Raw genomic sequence first — 22,724 nt, 5'->3', positions numbered from 1 at the left:
AAGAGTGATACTGATAGCAGCACTAAGATTTATCAGAAAACTCCCATCTGCCAGAAGTACCAAAAAAAAAAAAAGAAAGAAAGAAAGAAAAAAAAACACACTAACACAAAAAAAGGAAAGGTACAGACAGAAAATTCCTACGCAGTACCTTCCCAATATGCTTCTTTTACCGCCCCGCCCAAACTATCTTTCCTAAGTCCTATGTACAGCACAAAGGGAGAATTGTTCTTATTGAACATACAGATTTGTCCTAAGTCACTTTGTGGAAGCCATCTTAGTGAAAGAAAGAAACACGTGGAGGTGCCCTTGGACAGAAGACAAAGGAGGAGTCAAGGTCCACCAGTATCCAGAACTCTGCTCAAGGCCACCCCGGGGAGACGGAGGGCTGGGGCTTCCTGCTGGGTAGCTGCAACATTATCTTCCTGGAAATGGGAGGTGTGTGACGTCAGCTAGACTACAAAGAGCATGGAGAGTGGGAACTTGGTGATAGTCCACTTAATATGATCCGGACGTGAAGCCAAATCCAGCAGTTCACTTTGTGAACTCATGACCAACAAACTGAAGAAGTGCATTACACAGGCTAATTCCATCACAACAGAAAGGACCTGACCAAAAACTTCACATTCATTCTCTGACCCACACAATCAAAATTAAGTCTGAGGATTTTGTAAAATACGTGCCCATCTCCTGGAGGCCAGCCATTTTAGGATGTTTACTATCTCTGTCTCTTCCAGTAACTTTCTGAGGTTATTTATCCCCACTATACAGAATAGGATACTGAGGCTCAAAAAAGACTGTCATCTGCTCACAAATCACACAATGATGTTCATTCATTCGCTCAACAAATATCCACTGAAAATCTTTCATGTTCTACAACATCAGGCCTTCAGAAGGGAATGACGCAGACACACCTTGGCCTTTATGGTGATGATGATCTTCTAAGTGGCAAAGCCAGATTTCATTCCAAGTTTAGTGGATTGCCACTGTCCGTGCGCTTTCCAGTGGTTCTGAAAATTAAGTAAATGAGTCACAACAGACTTAGAGATTAATCAGAAGCAATTCCTGTATTCCGCATCTACGGCACCTGCTTTGCCCTCCCTCATTCACCTGCACTCCTGCTGACTGACAGTCATGTGAAACAAGTCACCATCAAGAAGCTTAGTTGAGAGGTCTTTAAAGACTGCTATTGTAACATATCTTCCTTACACATAGGAAGTACCAATTCTAACACTACAACATTACCCTTTCCGTTCCTAGAAAGCAAAACCTTTCCCAGGGTTTGACCACTATTGGTCCCCAAAGGGAATATCAAGTAGAGGAATTCAAGGAGGGCTTTAGTGATGATTAATTTCTCCTATTGTATTAGCGATCTATTACTGTGTGAAAAATGATCCCGTAAGATCGCTGCCTCTAAGAACATTCATTATCACACAGCTTCTGTGGACCCGGGATTCCAGAGCAGTTGGGCCAGAAGTTCTGGCAAATGGATCCCTCCTAAGGCTTCAATCAAGGTATCAGATAGGGGACAGTCATGTGAGTATCTGACATAAGATGGAAGATACACTTCCAAACTCACTCACATGAGGCTCACTCCATTCCTCACCACTGGACCTCCCCCACTGGCTGCACGAGTGTCTTTACAACATGGCAGGTGTCTTCCCCCAGAGTGAGTGACCCAAGGGAGGACGTCGCTCCAGACAACTTGTTGCTAAAGTATTGCCACTTTTCCCTTATTCTGTTCAGTAAAGGTGAGTCACTGAGTCCAGTCCATACTCAATACAAGAATTAAGCTCCATCCTGAGTGGCTAAAATGAGCAAATCAGAGGACTCTAGATGCTGACGACGATGTGGAGAAATGGGCACCCTCCTACACTGTTGGTGGGAATGTAAACTGGTGCAGCCCCTCTGGAAAACAGTGTGGAGTTTCCTCAAAAAATTAACAACAGAACTCTCCTATGATGCAGCAATAGCACTGCTAGGGATTTACCCAAGGGATACAGGAGTGCTGATGCATAGGGGCACATGTACCCCAATGTTCATAGCAGCACTCTCAACCATAGCCAAAACGTGGAAAGAACCTTAGTGTCCATCAACTGACGAATGGATCAAGAAGATGTGGTTTATCTATATGATGAAATATTACATGGAAATGAGAAAGAATGAAATCTGGCCATGTGTAGCAACATGGATGGAACTTGAGGGTGTTATGCTGAGCGAAGTAAGTCAGGCAGAGAAGGACAGATACTGTATGGTTGCACGTATAGATGGATCAGGAGGAACTTAATGGAGGACCATGGGGGAGAAGAAGGGGAAAAAATAGTTGGGGAGAGGGAGGGAGGCAAACCATGAAAGACTCCTGAATGCTGAGAACAAGCTGAAGGCTGATGAGGGTAGGGGAGAGGGGAAAGGGGGTGATGGGCATGGAGGAGGGCACTCGTGGGGATGAGCACTGGGTGTTATATGGAAACCTCCTGGAGAATAAACTAATTTAAAAAAAAATTAAGCTCCAGCTCCTGAAAAGAGGATCTAAGAATTTGTGGGCATACTTAACAAGACTATGACCTTATAATTCTATCCAAAACAAGAAGAAATCAGATCTTCAGGAGAGTTCAGGCTTATTAACCACAAATCTAGATCTGGAAGGTAAGTTTAGATGGTTTCTTTCCCCACCCCACCCCCAAAGCCTTGGCGACTGGGACCTTATTCACAAGGACCTTCCACAACCCTCCGTACTCCCAGACAGGCACAGCCCCCAAACCCCGGTTTCCCACAGTCTGGGGAGGAGGGCAGGTCAGGCTGTGATGCCTGCTCTCTACTCTCATCTTAGGGACAATCCAAGGGAAGAGCCCCTCTCCTCTCTCCTCTCAGCTCCAGACAAAGGCTGTCACTCCAGGAAAGGGCCTGCATCTTCTACCATCTCCAGTGGGTGTGGCCCCAGGGGCAGGTTAACTGGATGGTTGCCATTCCCGACGACCCCCTGCCCATCTCTTGCAGGAACATCCTCTACTCCCGGATGGCTTGTTCTAATTAGCGTAGACTCATTCCTTCACCCAGGTCAACACCTAGACCTTCCCCATGGAGGCGCCATCCTTCCTGTGCACAATCTCCGCAAGGAGGAGGTACAGGGGTCCGCTCCGCCCACTTGGTACAGACCAGGTACTTGGCCGAATCATGTGAGCCCTCACGGTCACCAGGGATTGGTCCTGTCACTGATGCATAGCCTGGAGAATGTTCTCAGTGTACCCCGCCCCTGGGGAAACTGGCAAGCACTGAATTCCCAGAGGAAGCAACAGACCCCAGGCTGGGGCAGCATCCCAGACAGCGGAGGTGCATTTTAAAAGATTCCAGTCCCTCCACTGCAACTCTCACTGCGCCCCCCACCTCCCGCCCCCCACCAACACTGTGCGTGACCATGTGACAAGGGAGCGGTGGGTACCTAGAGCACCTAGCTTTTCCCCAAGGACAATTATTGGTCTTCTTCCTGGGGTCTTTCCACGGCACTCCAGGGCTCCCCTAGACACGCGTGGATTGATCTGCTCACCAGATGTAGGCGAGCTACACCAAAGTGTATATGATAACAAGGAAAGAGAATCATATTTGATGAGGCTATCATTCCTAGTGCTTATTAAAATTTAAATTATCAATATTTGGAAAGACACTGTAAGGGCCTGGAGTTTTGTTTGTTTTTTTGTTTTGTTTTGACAGACCAGTGTTCTTAAATCATTATTCTCTTTTCCACAATCACATTTCAAAACTAGCTAATAGGTGCTGGGATTTTATGTGTCTAGGGCTGCAAGCTTTACATAAAAATATTAATATCTATGCACAAATGAGTATTTACCCTTTACTTGCTATATGGGGGAGAGAAGCAAGGAAGTTTACAAACAAAGTACTTCATGCCTTGCAAAGTAAAAGGGGTTGGATTTAGAAACAAAAATGAAATAAACTTCTCTTCAATTTCTAGTGTTCCTGATACTTATAGCATGATAAAATGTCTCAGCCTAGAAAGAGTCATTCACCAAAGATGCCATAATTCTAAGAAATACTCAGTCGCATAAATGCTTACATATTCTAAACTGCCTTAGGCAGCCAGATAAATAACATATACACAGGCATAAGAAAGAGCATATAAAAACTAGGAGAAGAATAAGATATTCACCCAAGTCAAGAATTGTTACTCCTTCAGCCAGAAATAACTTCTCTTAAAAAAAAAAAAAAAAAAAGGCAAACCTTCATAAAAAGAGTAAAACTTCAGACGTGCATAGTCTTGACAATCAGTAAGTCCAGCTATAATTTTTTTAATGTTTATTTATTTTGAGAGAGAGTGACAGAGCTGGAGTGGCAGAGGAGCAGAGAGAGAGGGAGACACAGAATCCGAAGCAGGCTCCTGCGCCAAGCTGTCAGTACAGAGCTGGACACGGGGCTCAAACCCGCAAATTCTGATATCATGACCTGAGCCAAGGTCAGCCACTTAACTGACTGAGCCACCCAGGGCCCCCCCCCAGCTATCTACTTTTTAAAATGAGGAGGAAAATACTCAAACACTTGTTTAATGAACTGGTTAAGATTCCCTATGTCCAACAGTTACCGCCACCATCACCATGTGAATACTGTGTGGTACTAAATCAGATGTTGCTCTACAGGGTCCCCTGGACTGACCCATTTAATTCCTGTGTCAATACCATGAGGCAGGGAGGACTATCGCCCCAATTTTAATGAAGAGGAACTGAGGCTCAGAGAAGCTAAATAACTTTCCCTCCCACGAGTTCCAGAAGCATTAGGCAATCCAGGTTCAGAGTACAGACTATTCCATTCTATACTCTTCTGCGTGCTACGCTGCAGCTTACAGCCTACACGAAAGGCCTGTCTTGATGAGTGCATGGGTAGGCTTTGGGTTAGATCTACCTGCCAGCCAGAAAAGAAACAACACACAACTCACTACCTCTGCATTGCCTTTAGAAATCACAGTGAACTTCCCACCTGCACTAAAATCCCAGAAACAATCCTGTCAGGTTCACAGTGATCTACTACACATTTCCAGAATTTCATTCTTCCTCATACTACCCTCATGGTGTCTGCCATGCAACGCCGTGCCCTCTATACACCAATTTACTCTTATTGTAAAAATCATCTCTTTCAAGTGAACTTTTTTTTTTTTAATGTTTTATTTATTTCTGAGAGAGAGAAAGAGACAGTGTGAGCAGGGAGAGTCAGAGAGAGAGGGAGATACAGAATCTGAAGCAGGCTCCAGGCTCTGAGCGAGCTGTCAGCACAGAGCCTCACACGGGGCTCAAACCCACGAACCGTTGTGAGATCATGACCTGAGCCGAAGTCGGACACTTAACCGACTGAGCCACCCAGGAACCCCATGAACTATTTATTTTTAACAGAAACTTTACATTATGCATCCAGGAGTGGAAAATGGTGCCATTTGCTTTAGGTAAATAGGTACTGAAAAGACATCCATCATGACACTTCCCCAGTGAGTCCAGACACAACTTCAGAATCCTTGACACAGTGACCCAAGCGGTCTCAACCGACTAATCACCCATGACACTCAAAAGTAAATCTGCTGGCCTTATCAGATTGAATCAAATCCACTTTGGGACAGAGGAAGAACTTGACACTTAAGGTTAAAAAAAAAAAAGTTTATGTGCCTACGCTTTTTTGGGTAGCAAATGCTCAAAATCAGAATTCCGACTCCCATTTTTTAGCTCTTTCCTGCTGCATCCTACCGCCCGGAGAAACTATCTGCAAAGGCGCTTTCACTTAAAGAAGCATACACAGCACCATCAAACCATCTTCCTCTCCAATGAAACAGAATGTGGTCCGTCAAGAGCTCCCGAAAATTGAACTAGAAAATACTGAGCTGAGTGGCACTGTTTGGACTTGCACAATCATAGCCTTTGTCGATGAAAGCAAACATACATTTTTATATGCCTCTATGAAGCCCTGAGAACATCTAATCAAACTGACAGCTGTGGAGCTAAGAAATAAAACCACCAGCATCCCGTCTTTGATGTTCATCAGGCCATGCTTCAGAACCCTTCTAAGCAGGGATCAGCAAGTCTTTAAGGCTGCAGGAGCCCCAGGGTGCCCCCGCCAGGCTTTGGGCACCATCAGAGAAAGGGGAGCAAGGACCAGGGTCGGGAAAGCACAGCGAGCTCCTGCTCCCAAGTAGAAGGCAGTCAACGGCAATTCCCAAAGACATCTTCCAAAGCAAGCCATGGGAACAAGTGTTTTCATCCCTGGTCTGAAAGCAGACTCAAAAGTTAAGTGCTGCAGGCATGATGGGCAGAATCCATGAGGTCTACAATGTATCCTGAGTTCCTAAATGGAGATGATCTTTTCTTGGCTGTAGCAAAGAAATACAGGCCAGACAGCCCAAGATAATGACCATGAGACTCACTCTAGTAAAAAGACTCGAGTAAACTCACTCTTTCATTCTACAAATATTGCACCTATTAGATTCTGGCTGCTAGAATAGAGCAATGGAATAAACAAGGAATCAAATACCTGACTCTCAAAGACGTAGCATCCTGGTTGGGGAAATCTACAGCAAAACAAACCTTTATCTCAGTGGTAAGTGATAAACGGAAAACAAAATTTGAAAGCACAAGTGTGATAAGGGTCCGGGCAGGGGGCTGAGTGAGACATTTGACTCATATTGTGGAATGGAGGAACGAGCCAAATTGTCATCCAACTTTGCCAAGGTCACACAGAACGATTAATGGCAAAGCCAGCTTCCTGGCTGTAGGAGCAATCCAGGCTCGTAGCCATGACGACACACTGCCTCCTCTAACCCTGTGTCTATTGAGACCTAACCTAGTCACTGGCCTGGGACACCCCTGCATCAGGGACATCTGGATTACGCAAAGCTGCAACATGGCCAGCCCCAAACCTACAGGCACTGGTATCTGCTTAATCCAGGCAAAACATTCCCATTCTGGCCACTTTTACAGCCCCTAAAATTTAGTTAAGGTCTCTTTCCCTCCCATCTTGGAGCTCTCGTATTCCAAACATCTCCTCCAAAGGCTGTCTGTCCATGGGGGGAGTACCCAGTGTGCGTGCTCAGGAAAGTACAGTAACCACAACCCTCACGTCACCAACAGCAGCAAGGCCAGGCCAAGTGAACCCCAGTTGCTCGGCAGTGCCCTTCTCAGCTAGCCAAGCACAGCCACCTGCCTTCCCCTCTGACGCTTGCCACCCATCCACCTAAGGACAGAGAGGACCGCACGGTGCTCAGCAGCCACGAACAGCACTCTCTGCGGAGGACAATCCAAATGCTCACTGTGAATAACGGCTTTAAAGCCTCCTGCGTTCATTTCATTCATAGTCAGTTGATTTCATTTTGAGCTAAGAAAGGTGGAGGGCTGGGAAACAGCACCTTCAAACAACACTAGGGCGCAAGGAATCCCAAGAAAACAAACTGAAGATATATGTACAATGATGTAGCTGCAAGCATGGAAGCTTCACAAGCTTTACCGTTCTATCCTGGGCGCCTGGAGCATACAGTGGGTTGTTAAGTAAGACCTGGGGAATAAGTAAAAACATTGCTTACAATCGCAAAAAAACAAAAAATTAAATAAAGGCTATGAAACCAGAAACAGATTTTTTAAAAAATGAAAGAAAATGTGTTCAATATTCAAGAATTCTAAACATGACCAGCGAGCCCGTCTCCTATCTTGTGGAACGGTCAGTCAGCTCTTCGTGATTCACAGGTAAACCAGGGGCTATGCAAGCATTTCAATTCTCTCGTTGCTGATCTCTGAGACGAGGCCAATTCTGTGTCGCCTTACCTTCTGCATCAGGGGAAGGATGCTCAGGAAATACAAACTCAAAAGAAAGGAAACCCTTTCATGAAACGAATGACATCAACAGTTAAAAGAGTGAAACGGCCGAACTGTGTAACCAGGTATTAGCACACATCAACTTGAATATGCCTTTCAGAAACACTGAGTATAACTGACATGCCTTCTTAACTAAGAGGTTTCAATAATAGCATTCATTTAACCTATGCTTTTAAGCACCTACTACATGCTAGTCATTACCCTAGGAACATATGATACCGGCACACCTCAGAGATATGGTGGGTTCAGTTCCAGCCCACTGCAGTAAAGCAAACACCAGAAATAAAGTGAGCCCAATTAATTTTTTGGTTACCCAGCGTATTAGTTATTAGTGTATTAGCTTACACTAACACCGTAGTGTCTTAAATGGTCAATAATATTATGTCTAAATGAACAACACATATATACGCCTCATTTTAAAAATTCTTTATGCTGGGACGGCTGAGTGGCTCAGTTGGTTAAGTAACCAACTTCGGCTCAGATCATGATCTTGCCGTTCGTGGATTTGAGCCCCGCATCGGGCTCTGTGCTGACAGCTCAGACAACCTGTTTCAGATTCTGTGTCTCCTTCTCTCTCTGCCCCTCCCCTGCTCATGTTCTGTCTCTCTCAAATAAATATTTTAAAAAATTAAAAATACTTTATGCTAGGGGCGCCTGGGTGGCTTAGTCGGTTAGGCGTCCGACTTTCGCTTAGGTCATGATCTCGCGGTTCGTGGGTTCGAGCCCCGCGTCGGGCTCTGTGCTGACTGCCAGCTCAGAGCCTGGAGCCTGTTTCAGTCTGTGACTCCCTCTCTCTCTGACCCTCCCCTGCTCACGCTGTCTCTCTCTCCTAGAAATAAATAAAGAAAAAACATTAAAAAAAAAATACTTTATGCTAAACAGTGCTAACCCATCATCTGAACTTTCAGCAAGCTGTAAATCTTTTTGCTGGTGGAGGGCCTGGCTCAATGTCGATGCCTGCTGACGTAGCAGGGTGGTAGCTGCAAGCCTGCGGTGGCTGACACAATCTCTTAACATAAGACAACGTGTGCTACATCAATTGACTCTTCCCTTCATGAAAAATGTCTCTGTAGCCACACGATGCTGTTGGAGAGCATTTTACCCGCAGAACTTCTTTTGAAACTGTAGTCCATTCTCCCAAACCTGGCTGCTGCTGTATTAAGTTTATGTAATGTTCTAAATCTTTTGTGTCATTTCCACAATCATCACGGCATCCCTGCACTTTCATGTTATAGAGATGGCTTCTTTCCTAAGACCTCATGAGCCAACCTCTGCTAGCTTCAAACTTTTCTGTAGCCCCCTACCTTTCAGCCTTCACAGAACTGAAGACTTAGGGCCTTGCTCTGAATTGGGCTTTAGCTTGTAGCTGATTTGATCCTCTATCCAGAACACTAAAACTTTCTGCATACCGGCAACACGGCTGCTTTGCCTTCTTGCCATTTGTGTTCACTGGAGAAGCACCTATAATGTCCTTCAAGAACTTTGCCTATGCATTCACAACTTGGCTAACGGGTGCAAGTTTCTGACCTGGCCTGGCTTTCGCTTTCAACAGGCCTTGATCACTAAGCTTAATCATTTCTAGCTTTTAATTTAAAACGAGACGCATGCAAATGGTTTCTTTCACCTGAACACTTGGCGGCCATTGTAGTGTTATTAATTGTAGGGTAAAGGGCCTGATTTCAAAACAGTGTTGTGTCTTGGCGAACAGGAAGGCCCGGGGAGAGAGAAAGAGATGGGAACGGCCTTATGGTGAAGCCGTTCAACGCCCTACATGGGCGTGGCCCGTGGTGCCCCCCAAACAATTACAACAGTAACATCAAGGATCACTGATGACAGATAGCAGCTACATCTGTGGTGAGCATAACACTGTACAGACTTGAATACCTAGATTGTACACCTGAAACTGACACATTATGTGTCAACTATACTTCCTTTTTGAAAAACAATCACTGATCACAGATCTCCATGACAGATACAATTAACGAAAAACTTTGAAATATTACAAGAATTACCAGAATGGGACACAGAAACCCAAAGTGAACAAATGTTCCAGAATGGGGCATCCACAGACCTGCTGGGCACAGGGTTGCTACATGTCTTCAATCTGTAAAACAGCACAGTATCTGCAAAGCGCAAGAAAATGAAGCGCAATACAATGAGCTGTGCCTGTGTAAGAATGAATAAAAGTGATACAGTCCTTGTCAATCTTACCTTAATCCAGAGTAAAGGGAGATCATGAACAGGTCAACAAATACACGAAAGGCATAACTTGCAAGTGCGGCTGACTGCTGGGAAGACAATCATCAGTGATGAAATAAAGAGAAGCAGGGAGGGACAGAATACTTATTGCTGTCATCGAGAGGCAGCGCTGGGCACAGGTACAACTCTGGAGAGACGTGGCATGGGACTCCGAGACCCCTCCCCCCAACGCCACCTGCACGAGGACTCATTAGGCAAGTAGGGACCCTTTTGCCCCACATCTCAGCAAGCTGGTAACAAAACACAGACAAACCTTCCTTTGCGGGCGGTTCAAACCATACAAATTCGGGGCCATGTGCAAGAACCCAGGATAGAACGGTCAACAGACCAGAAAGACATTAGAAACGTACACTCACCTAACACTAGAGCCTTGAAATTAATGAAGCAAAAACGGGCAGAATTCCACCTATATCTATCACCTGAGCATACTATTAAGACTTGAGGGGCGCCTGGGTGGCTCAGTCAGTTAAGCGTCCGACTTCGGCTCAGGTCATGATCTCACAGTCCATGGGTTCAAGCCCCGCATCAGGCTCTGTGTTGACAGCTCAGAGTCTGGAGCCTGCTTCGGATTCTGTGTCTCCCTCTCTCTCTGCCCCTTCCCTGTTCATGCTCTGTCTCTGTCTCTCAAAAATAAATAAACGTTAAAAAAAATTGTTTTTACAGACTGGACAATGCATGTCAAGTAACTGGCAAATGAGAGGCATACAAGAGGTGCTTAGCCAGTGATTCAAAGGCTAAACGCAGAACAGGAGCAGCCTCCACTCTCTGGAGTAAGCACCACCACCCCCAGACTCTGTGCCACATGCCCACACATGTGATCCACTTCTATCAACGACTCTATGAGGCACAAGAGCAAACTGAGGCCCAAAGAGAGGACGTAATTCACCAAGATCAAATATTCAGGAAAGACGTGACATGTCATTCCCCTTTTATGCCTCTCCTGTGCGGCGCTGGGTTCCCCATGAGACCCGCTGTGAAAACCAGCACAAGAAAGACACCATTCAGTCAACACTGTGTAACATTAAATTCCTTCATTAGCTTTACATGTTCATGATCGTTCCCCCAGTGAACGAAGCACACACGTGCTATTTCTAGTGTGTGCTGCTCACGCTGATCTTGCTAGAAAACTGGGAGCAGTCCGAGCCAAGGGCAATTCTAATCTCACAGACAAGCCGACTGAGAGTTTCTCCACTGGGAAGGGGTTGTTCAGGTGAGCAAAGAAGGTTGGAAGGGGGAGCCCACACGCCTGAGACCACAGCAGGGCACAACGAATCCCAACAACACACAGCAGAGATATATACAAGAAGTACGCCGCTGGACTGTCTGAACCCCAGGCACCTGAAACAGGAAAGCCGGGTGCACGGCACGTTATAAATAAATACTTGGGGAATAAATCAAAGCATTTTTTGGAACCAAAAAGAAAAAAAATCTAAAATTAAATGTCCAACATCAGAATCATACAGCAATAGATATTATTCCATTAATTAAAGATTACTATTGCAGCTGCTATAAAGGATGAATGAGGAACAGCAGAGAAGGTGTTCTGCCCGTTAGGAACCATGCTGGAGAAGGGGAATGAAAAACACAGGAAAAGTTCACGATATAAAAGGAAACCGCAGAACATCATGGACAGTAGATCTATCCCTCTATGTAGACTGTGTCTTTCCGATCTGTGAGATGTACAGATTTAAAAAAACCTATAAGAACAAAGAACAAAGTATCAAGTCAGCATTACCTCCAGTTTGTGAGATGATTTTTCAGATGTACTTTCCCGTTTTGCTGATGCGTGCTTTTTAAAAACTGCCCTTCCTCTATCTTATATGTACTTATACGGTGTTCTACAATAAATACAAATTTGTTGCTTGACATAATTTCTACCTTCACGACATCGGTGGCTGTACTGTCAATCTCCTCTCCTGTGACGGGGAGATTCTGCACCTGCCAAATAGGCTTCTGAACTTTTACCCAGTGACACACAGCTGGCAGGGACTTTAGAAGAGTGGCTGTCAAATGGGGGGAATCTGCCCCCAGAGGACATGAGGCAAAGTCTGAAGAAACCTCTGGTTGTCGCATCGGGGCAGGGGAGGGGCGCAGAGAGGGCATTCTAGTGCCAGCCATGCAGTAGAGACCAGAGACTCTGCCAAACATCCCACAATGCACAGGACAGCCCCCACAACACAAAATTATTTGGCCCCCAAACATCAATAGGGCTGAGGTTGAAAACCCCTGCCTCAAAGTACTGGGATAGGGCACCTGGGTGGCTCAGCTGGCTCAGGTCATGTTCTCACAGTTCAGAAGTTCGAGCCCCGCATCGGGCTCTGTGCTGACAACCTAGAGCCAGAAGCCTGCTTTGGATTCTGTGTGTGTCTTTCTCTCTGTCCCTCCCCAGCTCTCGATGTGTCTGTCTCAAAAATAAACATTTAAAAAAATGGCAAGTATTAGGATAACCCTGGTTGACTCAGTTGGTTAAGCAGCCAAACTCTCTTGATTTCAGCTCAGGTTATGATCTCACGGTTTGAGGGATGGAGCTCCCCCACTGTCAGCGCAGAGCCTGCTTGGGATTCTCTCTCCCCCTCTCTCTCTGCTCCTCCCTGACCTCTCCAAATAAATAAACATTTTAAAAATAAAATATTAGGATAAAAATCCTATTGTAGGGAACCTGAATGCTTACCCTAAGTACAAATAAGAGGGGAAGAAAACTTGTTAACCGTATTTAAAATGTTTTGTCCCAGAGGAACACACTTCCAGAAGGGCAGAGATGGGGAACACTCGTTCCTCTGAGGAGCCCTTAATCCTAGCACTGCTCATGGCACAGAGTGGTGGCTTAGCAAGCGTGCCATCCATCAGGGACCACGGAGCTGCACTGGGGAAGAAATTCCAATTGCAAGGTCAGATGCAAGCAGCCTCAGAGATCAGCTCTGCCGATGGCTAACACACTGTATCTCCAAACTGAGGATTATACAGCCATTTAATTCTTGTATGACTTACACAAGCCAAGATGTATGAAGCTTTTAACACTGCCCGAGATCCGCAAGAGCCACAGAGTTACGAGGTGACCTAAGTACAATGTACCCACCCAAAAGCCTTCCATCATGTCTGTGTATGGCAAGTGCCTAGCTTCAAGCTCAATGCCACTGAATCGAGGAAAGGCGGTTCCCACAGGAACCAGTTACCATCTCCAGGAGAAAGCTGTGTCCCCTGCACTAAGCCTAACCCTCCAGCCTCACCAGGTTTGTTCATGACACCCTAGCACCGGTCGACTAGTAACTACACGAGCACAGAAATAAATGGCAGGTACCATCTAGCACCAGGAATTCGTGAGAACGTTCTACAGAAAGACTGACAACGAAACAAAATAGAAACCACTTTTTAAAAATAAAAATCCAAAGGGGAGAAGATTGCATCTGAGGAGACTGGAAGTCAGTTCGCAAGAACTTCATCATCTAAACCCTACCAAGACACCAGATGGTCTGTTAAGTATTTGGGGATTTTTATCTTATAGCCAACACGCCCATCTGGTCGCATATAGAAGTTATGTTTTTCCTTTAGAAAAAAACTAAGAAAGAGTGTCCAAATACACCGGTATAATTCAGGTTGATGAAGAGGGTTCTGAAAGTGTAGGTAGTGAAGAAAGAAACATAAACACGCACACGGATAAATGTATAATTTATCTGAGCCATTAGAGTCAGCAGAATCATATAAACTTTTTACTAGACAACGCCACAGCAAAAAATAGAGGTTCGAGCTGCTGAATCATTGTTCAGATGTAAATAGGATTCCTAAAACTTTTATTGGGAGTTAAAATTCATTTATAACATAAAGTAAACAAGAAAAGCCAGCCGTAACACCAAATTCTGGTGAAAGCCCCCTGCAAGTACAGAAGTCTGACAAAAGAGCTTATTTGCAATTCAAGAGTTAAAAGAAAAAAAAAAGTGGCTGAAAATGGTCGCATTAATAAATTTTAAAACAAAACTTGACTGTGTCTGATAATGGAATGTTTATTTAATTCGATCAAGTGTTCACACCAGTGCACAGAAACACTCATTCCACAGAAAAGAACACACATGGGCTCAAACACAAAACTTCCTTACTCAGTCATCACCCCGAGCGAGGTCCCACAGTTCTCGGGAAAACAGCGGACGCATCCAACGGTTGGATAACAGTGCATCCTATTAAGTCAGGTGCCAAATACCCTTTCTCCTGGCCAGGGCTCAATCATTCATGAGCTCTTTCCTGGCTGCTTCTCGGCAGTTTTGTGCACAGCTCTCCGCTCCGCGCTTCGAACGCTAAGTCTCATTCCACAAAAATCTTGTATTACACGTTCCCGCTAATGTTCCCGGGAACGTGGCAATGGCCCATTCCGTAAGACTTCGCTGGCAGTCCATGTTTTCAGGATTCCGGTCTATGCAGCCTCCACCCTTGGCTGCCTTGGTTCAGCTTTGAAACTCTTAGGCATCAAAAGATCATTTCTCGACAGCAGCAGAGAGCCGTGCTTTTCATACCAGCACTAGGTATCACTGCATTTCTACAGGGAAAACCCAAATGACCAGGCGTGGTAACCTCTGGCGTCTAAAGGTTTTATTTTTCCTTTTCAGAAGGAGAGAGAATGAAGGACAAAGAGAAATCAGAAAGAAGAAAAATAGATGTCCCTTATTAGGGTTAGTACATGAGGACCTCTCAGCTACTATCTGTATTCTTTACAGCCGGCTTTTGGCAAGACAGAACACAGCACGTTGGCTAAAATAACAGGCTTCGGGACATAATAAATAAAGCAGAGACCAAACCCCAAACTCAGGCTCCACCAATTATAAAGCCCTACCACCAGCTACGTGATCTTAAGTAAAACATTGTCAGTTCGCTTCTGTGTAAAACAGGGCAATGGCCTTCAGAGAGCAGCCAAGATACAAAGAGCCTTGTGCTACCCTTAACACAATAACCTAGTTGTGAATCTGACTGAGCCCAAAGCTTCCACTAGGGGTTTTTGTTGTTGTTTTAACTTTGGTAGACTTTCAAACTTGCATGTGGCTGCTCCGGGATTATCATGCTGCTACATTAAACCTGTATGTGGTTCTTAGCTTGTGGGCTTGTGGCGACAGTTCAAGGAAGAGGCATCCTTTATTCTCTCATGTAAATGACTGCTTCAAGAAAGACCAGAATCTTTAAAGTGGAGTCACTCCCCCATCCACACACCGCCACCATTATTCTTCTTCCTATTTGGAGTTTGAAATACACAAGGAGCACATGAAAACATTCTCTTGGGAAACATTCAAGCAATATGCCATTACTCTTGCAATACAGGGTAAGAGAACCTAATAGAACATTTTCTATCCCCTCTCTTTGGAAGAAGTGTATTCCAGATGGCCGCCAAATAAGTGTGTCATGAGTATGTGTTTCTGCATAAAGTCGAGGAGATACAGGCAACCTCTTGGCACATTAGCCTGGGGTCACCCCAATAAACACCCGGCAGTTAGCCACTGGCACAAAAGGAAATGCTTTGTGGGTCAGAACGGAAGAATTTAGATATTCTTCAAGACGTGTGTTCTAGAAAATTTTCTTATACCACAAAAGCATATTAGAGTATTTCATTCTTTCCTTGGATACTCTCTTTTGCCACCCAGTTTATGTTCTTCCTCCCTGTGGCAAATGTGTGTACCCTGATAGGGGACAGGCTAAATGTCTTCCAGCTGGATCCTTGGAGCCTAGGACTGTGCCTGGGATACATGAAGGCCTCCAAGGAAGAAGAAGATGGATTCCTTGGGGAAGTCAGGGAATCCTTAAGGTTCTGGGACGTCCGGCCACGATTCCATCAAAAGGGCTTGATTAAGGAACAAATTTGCATGGGTAAGGAGCCGACAGCTACACAAATGTGTTGGCCTATTTTCATCTCAGAAAGTCTTCATCACCACACCCTACAGTAGTTTCCTTTACCACTTGTACTGTTAAGAATATTCTCAGGTGACCAGGCAACAGGATCCATTTAGTCAAACATTAAGCCCTCACTTACCATGAAGTTGTGCAAAGTCTTGCACTTCAAGCATATTAAAAGCCAGGAGGGCAAATATAAGCAAAGCAGTAGAGGATTCACGATGGGTGCAAGAGAGTGTCAGCAGGTGGGCAGGCTGGAATGGGTTTCAAAAATGCCACCATCAGAACTGAAATACTTTATAAGGAAACATCTCCAATTGATCACATGAAACATTCAGTGGTACTTTATTTTTTTTAATGTTTTATTTCTGAGAAGAGAGAGAGCGAGCGAGCGAGCGCGGGCATGAGCAGGGGAGGATCAGAGAGAGAAGGAGACACAGAATCCAAAGAAGGGTTCCAGGCTCTGAGCTACCTGTCAGCACAGAGCNGGCCGTCTAGTGAGATGGTTCACAGCACTAGCTCCAAAGACAGAATTTGAACTGTGGGATCTGCCTCTTAAGGTCCTGGGTGAACTTGAACAATTACACTCTCTGTGACTCAGTTTCCCTCACTAGAGAAACTGTGGTATCGGCCTTCCCTTGAGGAGTTGTTACGTGGATTAGATATTATGTGTATGGTGCTTAGTATAATATCAGGCACGTTAGAGAGGTGCAATTGTTGCTTTAGTAATATTAACCCAGATAATGGTTTGAAAAAGGATAAAATGAAAGATGGGGAGCACCTGGGTAGCTCAATCAGTTAAGCGTCCGACTCTTGACTTTGACTGAGGTCATGATCTCATGGTCATAAGATTGAGCCCCTCATGGGGCACCACGTGGAGCCTGCTTGGGATTCTCTCCCCCCGCCCCTGCAAAATAAACAAACTTAAAAAGAAATGAAAGAAACGAAGAACCCTTCCAACACTAGCAATCCAAGTTGTCATGCACCCCGTCAAGGAAAATAGTTGGGTGATTTCCTGTAAAACTAAGCACGCACTTTACCATGTGACTGAGCAATTGCACCCTTGGGTGTTTATCTCAGAGAAATGAAAACTTAGATCCACTCAAAAATCTGTAAATGAATGTTCATAGCAGCTTTATCTGTAATATCCCCAGACTGTAAAAGCCCCTAACAAACCAGACTACGTCCATCCCAGGAATACTACTCAGCAACAAAACGGGACCAACAGCTTCGATGGGTCCAGGGAATTCTGCCGACTGAGGAGAGCCCACCTCAAATGGTTATATACAGTGTGATTCCACTCACACAACATTCTTAAAATGGCAATGAATTAATGATAGCCAGGGCTTAGGGATGGGCTCAATGCAGTTAATAAAGAGGCAGCACATGGCACCTCTGTGGCACTAGAACAGTCCTGAATCTTGACTGTGGTGGTGGTTACATGAATCTAAACACAGGATAAAAATGCACACAGGGTTGCCGGGGTGGCTCAGCAGGTTGAGCGTCTGACTTTGGCTCAGGTCACAAACTTGCAGTTCGAGAGTTTGAGCCCTGCGTCGGACTCTGCTGACAGCTCAGAGCCTGGAGCCTGCTTTGGATTCTGTGTCCCCGTCTCTCTCTGCTTCTCCCCTGCTCACTCATACTCACTCTCTCGGTCTCTCTCTCAAAAATTAAAAAAAAAAAGTAATGCACAGAAATACCCACACAGGCATACCACACACATAGCTGAGTATGTGCAAAACTGGTGAGATCTGAACAAAGTCTATGAATGTGACGTCAATCTCCTAATTTTGTTATCACATTATAATCATACAAAAGGTACCACTGGAGGAGACTGAGTAATGGGTACACAGGAACCCTGAGGGGAGGGGGGAGTTTCAAATGGAAGTATTTCTGAATGTACCTAAGCGCTTTAGACAAAGAGTGGAAGTTCAATGAAGAATTAAGTGATCTACTGCAGAGAATTAAGAGTCAGCCATATTTTCCCCAGAAAGAGCCGCTATCTCTTTGGAGGTAGGAGCAGCCCCTATTTGTGTTTGTATCAAGCAGGTGGGATTTTACATCCACTCCACACAATAAATTAGGGCTAAGGAGTCTCGAGGTAGGAATGAGCATCCTAGAGGCAAGAAAAATAAACCAACCCTGCCCAATGTAGGGTTGTAATGTAAGAAAAACAATGTATTGCACATATGAGGTAGACGAGCCCCCAGGACCATGGGGGAGGCTAGCTCGGGGACTGGCAAACTATAACCAAATCCATATACTGTCCATGGCTGCTTTCACACTACAACGGCAGGTTGAGTCGTTCCAGAAAAGACTGTGTATCTATCCCCCAGAACCTGAAATATTTACTATCAAAAGAAAAAAAAAAAGTTCCAATCTCTGGGCTTGATAACCAAGGTTAGGAGCCAACCCAGTTAAGGCAAAGAGGGTCCTCCGACCACCACTGTGCCTGTGAACATGCTGTTGCAGCCACCACCCAAATGGCTTTCCCTGTCCCCGTCTTTGCAATACGAGCACCAGATCCGAAGTCCGAGGCAGACGTATGTAACTAGCAGAGTCCAGGTCACATGGCCCCCCCCATATTAGCTGCAAGGGAAATCTGATCATCAGACACACTTTGCTTCCACGACGACTCAGCAGACAAGGCCCAAACCCAGAAAGGGATTTCAGACAGCAGAAAACACAGGATGGGACAGCCATGTCTAGTGTGGACAAAGCCATCAACCACAAGCCAACTGGGTAATTTTTATTTTCTGCGGTTCAACCCAAACACCGGGTTTTCTGCCAATGTGACCAAGAAGAGGTGTTAATCGTTGTCAATATTTGCTAAACCTAGGCTTCCATTTGTTGACTTTCATCTTCAGTTTTCCCTTGTATCACTGAAAGTATATTTTTATCCCTGGTCTAGAGATGCTTTGATTTTTTTTAAAAAAAGCTTGCAGTTGGGTAGGAGGAGAAGTAAGAACCCAAGCTTGGGAGTCCCTTCAACTGTGTGAGTTTATGAAGCTAATTTTAAAAGACAAAGCAAACCAGGGGCGCCTGGGTGGCTTAGTCGGTTAAGCGTCCGACTTTCGCTTAGGTCATGATCTCGCGGTTCGTGGGTTCGAGCCCCGCGTCGGGCTCTGTGCTGACTGTCAGCTCAGAGCCTGGAGCCTGTTTCAGTCTGTGACTCCCTCTCTCTCTGACCCTCCCCTGCTCACGCTCTCTCTCTCTCTCCTAGAAATAAATAAAACATTAAAAAAAAAAAAAAGACAAAGCAAACCAGGCAACCCTAATATTCTAACAATTCCTTAGTAGCAAATGGGTTCTGTCAATCATAAATTAACACCTTCTCTCATTGTATTGACTTTAAAACAAATGAGTATCTTGCCTTTCCTAAGTGGGAGGCAGAAAGTTCTAGCAATCTAACACAGACACATAATGAGAGATAAAAGGAACAGAGAGTAGTGTTTTCAATGAGTACCACATTAAAAATGGCTCCTTTAGGGGCGACTGAGTGGCTTAGTGGGTTAAGCTCTCCACTTCCGCTCACCTCATGATTTCACGGTTTGTGAGTTCAAGCCCTGTATCAGGCTCTCTGGCATCAGCACAGAACCTGCTTGGATCCTCTGTCTCCCTCTCTCTCTGCCCCTTCTCCACTCACACATGGACCTGCTCTCTTTCTCTCAAAAATAAATATTTTTTAAAAATAGCTCCTTAAGGGTCAACTGGGTGCCTCAATCACTTAAGCATCCAACTCCTGATTTCGGGTCAAGTCAACATCTCACAGTCATGAGATGGAGCACGGAGCCGGGCTCCACACTGGGCACAGAGCCTGCTGGAGATTCTGGCTCTCCCTCTCCTTCTGCCCCTCCCCCACTTACTCATAGCACACACACAGCCTTTCACTCTCTTATTTCTTAAAAAAAAAACAAAAAAACAAAAAAACTCCTATACTTCAATAAGGTTCCATAAATGTTAGACATCCTGGTACATATTCCTAGCATTCTGACCTGCATCCAGGATTTCTAACGCGAAGCTTTCTTCCGGTTAACAACAGCCAGACAATTACCAACTGGAATGGAGGTGGAACGACTGGTGGGGATGTGGGGAGACACGTACGAAACGCGATATATCCTTCGTGCGGAAACTAAATTTTCCAAGATCCAAGTTCAAGGTCCTTCAAAAATAGAGGCATCTCCCCAACCGTACCAAAAACCCACTGGCCTTTACAATCACTCCTGAATTCCCTTCAACATTCTTTAGTTCTTCCCCAAGATGACTCTTCTTACATTGCCTCACAGATGAAAAACGAGGGCTGCGTATCGGCTATCCCCTCTTTGCAAATGGCACTTCTACTTACCAAAGTCCCATCAATTTCACAGGAAGGTTTCGGCGCACAAAAAAATAAAACCAAGGCTTGTGGCAGATGACGTTTGAAACCTAGGGCTCAAAAGTTTACTTCGGCACATCTGTCAAAAATGATTTTCCAGGGCTGAAGAGAGAGATGCCTGACACGGTAGGTGACACCTCTTTATCAGCTCCAAGAACTCCAGGGAACGTAATTAGCACCCAATTAGTTATTAATAACTTAATATTCACACATCTGCTGAAACTCTGTAGGTGCGCAGTATAATTTAAATGTGATCGTGATCATCCCTGTTACGGTAGGTGCTGTATACATAATGGATTGGATTCCAAAGAGCCCGTTAAGGGAAAAAAAAGGGATGCCTCATCTGTTCCTTTCTCTAGGGTGTAAACTGGTCAACTCAAAGCAAAGGGTATCCCAGTCCAACTGGAAGAGTTAAAGGAAACCTATTATACAATCAAACTGACGGTGTAAGACGCATTAGCCGACTGCCTACTATATGCAATCTCTGTGTGGGATCAGATGTCTTAAAATGCTTCTAAAAGAGCTAGCATATCAGTAATTATTATTTATTAAGCCATTATTACACACCAGGCACTGTTCTAATCACTGTAAACACATCTATTACTTCATTTTTATTTCATTTACCCCTCACAGCCACCCTGCGAGGTAGGTTCAATTACTATTCACCATTTTACAAATGGGAAAAGGGAGGCACGCGTTCACATCATCTGCTGAAGATCGCCAACCTAGGGTGGCGTGGCTGTGATGCAAACTCAGTCCTGTCTGCCTTACAAAACCTTTGCTTTTAACCACTAAGCTCGAGTTAATCGCTTTTCTCCAAAAATGTGGTTTTAAATCCAAAACCTCCCCATCAGAGGGATCACCCAAGGCGAAGCAGGAGTCCTAAGCACTTCCGGAAATTCACTCGCCTACCTTCATAGAAGGCCTAGGTGGAGTCTTGTTTTCATCCTGAGCACTGTTCAATTAGAAGAGCAACTTCACCTCTAGCTTTTTTTTTTTAACTATTTATTTTTGGGAGCGCATAAGCAGGGGAGGGGCAGAGATGGGGACAGAGGATACGAAGCGAGCCGTGTGCTGACAGGCCATTGGCAGCAAGCCCGACATGGGGCTCGAACTCATGAACCCGGAGATCATGACCCGCACCGACATTGGATGCTCAATCGACTCAGCCACTTAGGTGCCTGACCCCTAGCTTTTAAAATCTGACTCATATTTCTGTTATCTAAAGGCACAAAAAGACCTCTCCTACCACTCGTCATTTACCCGCCTCCAACACGCAACATCTCACTCTTTAGTGACCGAAATCCCCTCATCTAGGGACAAGAAATAGACAAGCTCCTGTATGGAATTCGGAAACACGATGCTATTTCATGCCCATCGTTTCAAGGATGGCCCCGCCTCTCCCCGCCAGGGTGAAGAAGAGAAAAATAGGATGGAGATATGGGAGGGGACCTCTGACCACAAAACAGATGTTTCTACAAGGTCTCTGAACAATCCTAGCTGCTGACCACACCCAAGCTACGCAACACAAGCATTTTAAAACACCAGCGAGGGCAGGACTATGTTCTCCCCACACCTGTCTGGAATGCCAATGCTGCAGAGCCTGGAGCTACCGCATTTCCAGCACCCTACTGTGCTTTCCCAAGGAAATTTCCCCTTCGTACTGATCAATGTCCAAGTATAGCTCAGGCCTCACTGTTCTGAGCTTGATGAAACACTGAATATTCATTTATTTTACAGACACTACAAGGCTACGCCTAACTAATAAAGATGGGATCTTCCTTCCAAGCTCCAATGAGAACAGGGTGTCTTTCAAAGATCTCAGCAACAACAGGCAGCTGTGTGAACACCCGCCGGCAACTTGACAAGTTTATGAAACAGGAAGGATATCGAAATATGGGGCTTACTGTTCTGAAAGAAAGCGAAGAACATTTCATAAGCAAAGTGTGCAAGCAAAAGCTATCCAAAACACTAGGGACAAATACTGCCTGAGATTTCCGAGGAATTTATTTTAGGAAAGTAGGCCAAGTGTTGGGATTTAGTTAGAAGGATTTTCATCACAGAACTCATTATAATATCCAAAACTGCAACGATATTTAACGATAAAGAAATAGTTAAGCAACACCATGGTAGAAGCATTAAATTAAACACTTCTCAATGGTCAGTTCTAAAGGTTTTGGAAGAGTAATGGCCTAAACAAAGTAAAATGAAAAGGGCAGATTACAATAGAATACAATTTTTGTCAAAAAATAAAAAAATCTAAGACAAGTAGATATAAAAATGCACCAAGGTATTCAAAGTAACTAACTCAGAAAGATATTTATATGATCTGTGCTTATTACAATGAACACATGTGGCTTTTATATTAGGAAAAG

The 22,724-nt window shown here is 44.8% G+C and overlaps 1 protein-coding gene across 3 annotated transcripts in view; it reads right to left on the bottom strand.

The window, feature by feature from the left end:
* PTPRG (protein tyrosine phosphatase receptor type G) overlaps window positions 1-22,724 on the bottom strand; it is a 706,759-nt gene that overhangs the window by 611,032 nt on the left and 73,003 nt on the right. The window lies entirely within an intron of this gene.

This window comes from Crocuta crocuta, unplaced genomic scaffold (assembly GCF_008692635.1).
Source record: "Crocuta crocuta isolate KB4526 unplaced genomic scaffold, BGI_CrCroc_1.0 scaffold213, whole genome shotgun sequence".
NCBI lineage: Eukaryota > Metazoa > Chordata > Mammalia > Carnivora > Hyaenidae > Crocuta > Crocuta crocuta.
The sequence above is the reverse complement of the archived record's forward strand: the minus strand, read 5'-3'. Positions and strand labels throughout refer to the sequence as shown.